Consider the following 7643-nt stretch of genomic DNA (forward strand, 5'->3'; position numbering starts at 1 on the left):
AATACCCATCTTTGACCATGAAATTTTTCGTCTGCGAGACAGGGAGCACTTTGGTGAACATATCGGCAAGTTGGGATGGGGATCGAACAAGTAGAATATAACTTTAAGAAGCTTTTTGAACGATCATGTCCCAACTAAATGACAGTTGATTAATTTCAAAATGTTTAGTGCTTTCATTAAAGGTGGGATTTGAAAAAATGGATATTGCAGTTTGACTATCACAGTACACTAAAGCAGGGGTTGTAAAGGGAATGAGTAAGTCGGCAAGGAGTTGAATGAGTTTGACTATCACTAGTGACAACGACAAGGGCACGATATTCGACCTCAATTGAAGAACGTGACACTATGGCTTGTTTCTTAGCATCCAAGAAATTTGCAAAACCTAGTTACGGATTTAGCCTGAATCAATGATTGGACTAGAACTGGCTTGACGTGATAGGGGTGAATTAAAACTGGCTAGACGTCCCTTTTAAATACAGTAAGATGGTGATAAACAATATCAAGGTGAGTTGAATGAGGTTGGGCTACAAACTGACACAGTTATGAACAACAAAGGAAATGTCAAGCCAGGAGATCTGGAGCTAGAGAGAAGTCAACCAATGAAGCGGCAATAAGTAAAAGTATCCCGCTAGTTCTTTGGTTATTTGTTTCACAAAGCCAGCTTGTGAGATCCAACAAATTCCATATATTAAATATCAGCTTAAGAACAAATTTCAAAGTTGGATCAGTTTGTTTTGACATTGGATCTATTCTATATTAAATAGTAAACTTATAATCTAACCACTAACAATTCTATATATTTAACTGTCACATATAATCAAGTCTTAATAAAAAATTTGGGCTAAATTATATGGTATATCCTAAATTTTGAATTTTGTGTATCTCAAATACATTAGTACCAATTTTTTGTGAAAATTAAAGTTAATTAAATATTTGGTTGGAATTTTGGTGTTGTTAAAAATAAAAATGAATTAAGTGGTATGTTATTGGTTCATTATATATAAACATGTAATTAGATGAAGGCTAAGAGAAGTAGGGACCTACGAAGATAAGTGTGAATGTTGCAAAAGCTTCTAGGATTTTTTTATGACCTTTTCTTTACATTGTGTCTATGGATGAAGAAAAAGCGATTATTTATAGCAAAAAAAACTTCTCCAAACGGTAAAAATTCAAAATGGCTAGTTTATTTTAATTTAAAAATAATACTAACATTTACATTCATTTCAAAATGACATAGAGCCTTTAATAATCAAAATCAAATTAAAAAAGTTTCCATGTTTAGTATTCATCACCTACCTCTGTTAAACTAACTAATTTGATTTAGCTACTCTAATTACACTACTCACAAAACTTTAAAAGTAATTAAATAACATTTTTTACAAAAGTTGGTTAATCACAAAATAAAAAATATTCATACTAAGGCAACAATTAATTAATCTAGTAATTAAATTAATTTTAAATAAAGTTGAAGAAAATTAGGTGGCTACCACCCATCACATTTTTTAATCCCAATTAAATTAATAAACATCCTTAATCAAATGAATCTTACATAAATCAACTTACATTACATTAATTCAATATAAATAAAATAAAATAACCTCAAATTTGACATGTTACTAAAATTGTAAAAAGAAATGTGGTAGATATTCAAGTAAGAATCAAAAGATAATCAAATTACTATGTCACAACCCTAACTAAAAGTATTAAAAGAAAATGAAGTAGAAGATAATCATAGGTACATGACTACTCATTAAGTTAACTAAAATTGAAAAAAGAAAAAAAAAAAGTAGAAAGTAACTAGATGAAAATCTAAATATAATCGTAAGACTATCTCAATACTTTTGTAGTTGTGGTTAAGGTTCCAACCATAATTGACAATGTTAGATAGATTACAAAAATGGATGGTAAAAAAACCTACTTAATAATTGACAAAAAAAAAAAAGATAAGGTAATCAAATAACAATCATAACATAATAAAAATAAAACATTAACAATCAACAGAAGATGAAAAGTAATCATAAGACAATACTATATAGTTAGAAACTACTTAATAATTAGCAAAATGAAATGTAGGGTAATGAGTTGATCTTTTAGAAACTGCTTTTTAAAAAGCTAAAATTATTAGATAGAAATCCATATCATTTATAATTAAATAACAACCAATGTTAAACTAAATGACAATAAGATGATAAATTGGTCTCATTAACCATCAATATAAGATGGCAATAAGACAGTGATCAAATAACAAACAATATAATATATATATATATATATATATATATATATATATATATATATAAACATGTTGGGAAAAAAAGTTGTTTTTAGCTGGTAGAGATGGTTGCACATGGCTGTGTGGTTGTCTTCGTTGAAGCTGCTCATTTTATTTATTTATTCATTCTCAAGTGGTTGACTAGATAAGTATATGTTGTCTATAGTTTCAACAAGATTTAAGAATATAAATATATTTTATTTCCTAAGCTTTTGTGAACATTGAAATCTAGACTTAGATATATATAAGCTACACATGCATATACATAGATTTATTTCTAACTCAGTTCCAACGTGAGATATGCTAAAAAAATAATTAAAACCATTTACTTTATTTCACAGTCTCCCAAGCCCAATGCCACTTAAATGTGTTAAACATTATTAAACCTTATAATATTTAACGAATAATATTATATAACAATTAACAGGTAGATTATTTGAATGTTCCATCAACTATGAACGCTATTGTCATACTAAAATCAATGGATAATCTAAGTCGTATATCATAAAATCTCCAGTTCCTTGCAGTTTGACGTCGTCTCTCCATCTGTTGACACCTTCTCATCTTCTGACTCCACCTCTCCTATTTGCTCGTCTCACCGTCCATCGTCGTTGTCACATTGGTATATACCGAATCTTTACCTATCAGTACACTCGTTTACCCACGTCCTTTATTCTTCATTCCTCGTCATTTTCCCTCTTCCATCTATAGATCTTCACCTTCAAAACCTATTCATTTATTGATCCATTCTGATATCTTTTAAGGTTGTAAATGACCTAAAATTATTGTTTTAATTTAATCCCTTTTTTTATATAATTTACATAAATTTAATAAGATCAAAAAATATTTATGACCGTTGTATCAAAAAAATAAAAGCTCGTAAAGCCCATACTGTATTTTCATAAATTTCAGATTTGTCATTGAATATTGCAAATGATTCGTCACTTCTTCTTCTTTGCAATTTTTTCATCTCTTCTTTCAAATTTTCTTTCTCGTATTTCATCTTCATCATTTTAAGAAAGATTCTTTGAACCTATTTCACGATTGTTTCAATATTCTTCTTCACCATCTTCATATTCGAGAATATCAATATTGTTTCAAATTATCAACACACGATCGTTTAAATTTGAAGTTTTTTTCGTTTGAAAAGAACTTATCCCCATGTGCCCGAGACAACGGGGAGCGGCCGACGTCCTCAAAAGAGTTTTTTTTTTTTATGGAAAATAGGAGTCGCCACCAATACTTTTTTTAGGGTGTGATTGGACACCAAAATAAAGTAAATAATTTTGTCTTTTTTTAAATGGTCTGCGAAAAATAGAGTTGAGTTCGAAAGTCATTTGTGTACAGAGAATGTATTAGCACCCAGTAACACCCGCTTAGAAAACGGTGACCAAATTCATTTAATTTTTTATGTCTTATTTCCTTGCTTATCACTCCAATATTTGAAGCAATGATCTCATAAAATAAGTGGAATAATATTCCACTAATTAGATTATATTGAGGAAAATTCTCCACCTAAAGAAAATGAGAAATTATTACAATTTCTCAAAATATATCATAGTATAGTATTCGAATAAATATTTTTTTAAAAAAAAAAATTGATCAAATTTATTTTTTATTGGGATCAAATCTCAGACTCCAAAAAATTTTAATCTCTTACCTCAAAAATCTAGAAATAACGAACTTCCAAAAAATTTTAGATTCTATTGTAGGATTTTTTTTAGTGAAATAAAAGTGAATTATTAAAAAAGTTGATTAGGAAAACTTATAAAATATAGATTTATATTTTAAATTAAAAAATAAAAAATGATAGTTTTAAAATAAAAATTTCTAAACGGTTAAAAAATGAAATTTAAGAAAGACTTCAAAGTTAGATCAATAGGAAATAGTTCACAATGGAATCAAATATATCACACAAATAAATTAAGCAAGTAAGATAAGATTTTTCTTTTTTAAAATATTGGGAATCGATCTTGGATTACCAAAGAACCGATCTCCTCACCTCACCTCAAGAAGTTAGAAATAACGGACTCCCAGTTATATCTATATTATATATAAAAGCTTCTATATAGAGAAACTTTTGCTTCCTATTTTACCCTTTTATTTATAACCATTTTAAGACTTAATTTGATGATAGTTTTGTCATTTTTTAGATCATGCTAATTAATAAAAATAATTTCTGATTATTAAATGTAATCAATTGTGAATTAAAAAGGTAGAATTATGATGGTCCTCATGTTCTCAAATTAATTGAAGGTGAGGGTCGAGTTGAATACTACCAACAACATCTCACTAAACTTTACAAATCAAACAAGTGAGTGACTATATATATGATAATTGTTTAAATCAATTGTTATCCCATTGAGTTGCTTATCAATTGTTAACAATGATAAGTAGTTTACTAATACTATGTACTTGATATTCTTGATATGCCTGTACTATATACACAAAAGTATATGATATATTTTAAATATTATATTGTTAAATTCTCATTCACAACCATTTTGAATAAGTTGTATCTGCTGCTAACTTGAATGATTAATTGATAGTACTGAAAATATTATGCAGGGCTGGTGTGAGGGTAAAGGGATTTTTTGCATGGTCGTTACTGGACGATTTTAAATGGGATATATCATGCGTTTTGGTCTGGTCTATGTTGATTTCAAATACCTTTGATGAGACTTCCAAAACTTTCAGCAGATTGGTTCAAACATTTCCTACACCACTGAGGATGATTCGTTTGATGAGACTTCCAAAACTTTCAGCAGATTGGTTCAAACATTTCTTACACTACTGAGGATGATTCACTAGCACCCTCCAACAACCTATTTGCTAGCTATGACATTATCGTTCTTAATGTTGTTTTGTTTTTCGTTTTGATATTGTAGTTTTGTTATCTTAATGTTAGATGTTTTTTATTGGAGGCTCAATAAAACAAATTATGCTTAGTGTGCTATTCCATTGGGAATGCATTTGAGAATGCATTTGAGACTCTAGTTTACCTTCTCGTGTTAGAGTCGTATTATCAGTTATTTTTATTATTTCACTACAAAAAATTTGGTCTATGATGTTGGTTGAAAAAAATGAACGGGGATGTTTGAAGTCGGTTTTTTAAAAGCAGATCTTTAATATCGATTTTAAATCTACTTATAAGATCAACGTTTAACCTTGGTTTAAAACCAACATTAAACCTATCCATTATTTTTTTTTTTTACTGAAATTTATTTTTTTCCTTTCTTCTACAAAATTTCTTATCACTCAACTTACTCTCCCCAAACCACTCTCTTCTCACTCGTCGTTCCACCACACATTGCCGTTTCTTACACTCGTTTTGTATCGCCATTCAACCATCGTTCCATCTGCCGTTTCCACACCCAAACCACCATCGTCGCGAAGATATGTTCCACCGCCGTCAATTTGTACTACCTCCACTTCATCCGTAGATTTATATACCGACACCGACGCTATAGCTCACAACTTGTTTCATTTGTACCTCCCACCATCTGTCTTTCAAATCTGTTCGAGCTCCTCCATTCAGATATGAGTTCCTTTTGTTTTCCAGCTCAAATCCTGGTTAGATCATCATCGTTGGTGCTCATATTCAGGTAAGATCCATTCAAGCTTTGAGAAAAATAAAACAACTGAATTAGTAACTAAAGAAACAACTCAAAGAACAATAAGCAGAACAACTAATGGAACACCATATATTCTTAACCCAATTTGATGACATAACATCTACATATAATGACAATAGATTATATATTGGCTTGTGATATAATTCTTGATTACACACTTATGGCTATCTCAGTACAAAAATCTAAAATATATTTTCAACATTATGGCTATCTCAGTACAAAAATCTAAAACATATTTTCAACCTTCTGTACTTAGTGACTCATTCTTACTAACCAATTAAACAATAAATGCATTCACTAGTGTTTGTCATAGACATTAACATAAGAGAAAACCTCCTCCTTAATCAAGTATCACTTAAGAAATCAATCAAACAGCAATTTATCCATGACAAATCTCAAATCTCATTTCTAATTCTTGATCAGAAAACCTTTGTCGTCAAATTTGAGTCACCACAGGAGTCCACGAGTTTTCAGACTTGACTCGAACTCCTTTCTTCTCAGAAACAATCTGTTCTTTTTTTCACAACCACACACCCACAAAACGAGGAAGAAAAACAAACTCAATCATATCGCAAACCCAGGAACGAATCATAACAACCAAATGAATCCCAACAACACAACCAAATTATAATATTTACCCGAAATAAAATAAATAAAAGGAAGTAGAACGACCCATGCCACAAGCTCCATTCACACGATTCTTGTGTATGTTGTTTGAGTCGTTCGCTTGCTTCAAATGTTTACTTTTCTTTTCATAGTTACATTTATTTCAGAAACTTAAAGTTATTTTATTTCTTTTTTCTAGATTTATTTCAATGGTTAAGGTTCTTAAGATTTTGAAATTAAATGTTGCAACGAAAATGATTTCTAGAACATGGATTTGTTTGATAGTCTTATTTTTCTTGTTCTATTTGTGTGACGGTTCGTATGTATATAGAACTTTATTAAGGATTACATTTTAGTTTTGAACCTCTTCTATACGTTTGTCTCAATTTTTTTTTTATAAACAAGTGTTTAGGTATCATTGACTACGGTTCATAAGATCTTGGTGTGTTGAAATGATAATTAGTTAAAAATATGGACTTATTCGACAGTCTTACTATCACTTTTTCGCATGGGGATTAATGTTCTCATAGAACATTTTCTTAGATTACTTAAACATATTTTCTTGTGTTCTTTTGCATTTGTCTCAAAAATTGATATAAGCTAATTTCCATCCTGTTATTGATTATGATTCATAAGTTTTGGGCTTGTTTGATAGTCTTGCTTTGTTCTAGCTAATTGTTTGGTGGTTTTGGTGTAAATAGAACCTTTTATTGATTATATTTTAGTCAATAATCAATTGTTTGGTGGTTCATAAGTTTTATACTTGTACCTAGTTTAACCAATGTTGTACCAAATATAAACGATCATGTAGAAGAAGGACACGATACTGTTTGATAATGAAAAAAGAGAATTAGGAAAATAAATTCTGGAGGAGGAGATCAAGAAATTCGAGAAGGACAAATATGAAATTTATGAAAAAATTAACTCAAGTTATACGGTCTTCATAAGATTTTTATTTTGTTTTATGTGCAGTAAATATTTTCACTTTTGTTCTACATATATAAATTGACCTTCATTGTATATATTTTATATAAAGAAAAGAAGCGCTTGCAAAAATAACAAAAATGTTTATGATAATATGATTCATGTCACAGCAAATTTAAAAGTCAATACCCGACTGATAGTCTTGT

Source organism: Cucumis sativus, chromosome 1 (genome assembly GCF_000004075.3).
Source record: "Cucumis sativus cultivar 9930 chromosome 1, Cucumber_9930_V3, whole genome shotgun sequence".
Taxonomy (NCBI): Eukaryota; Viridiplantae; Streptophyta; class Magnoliopsida; order Cucurbitales; family Cucurbitaceae; genus Cucumis; species Cucumis sativus.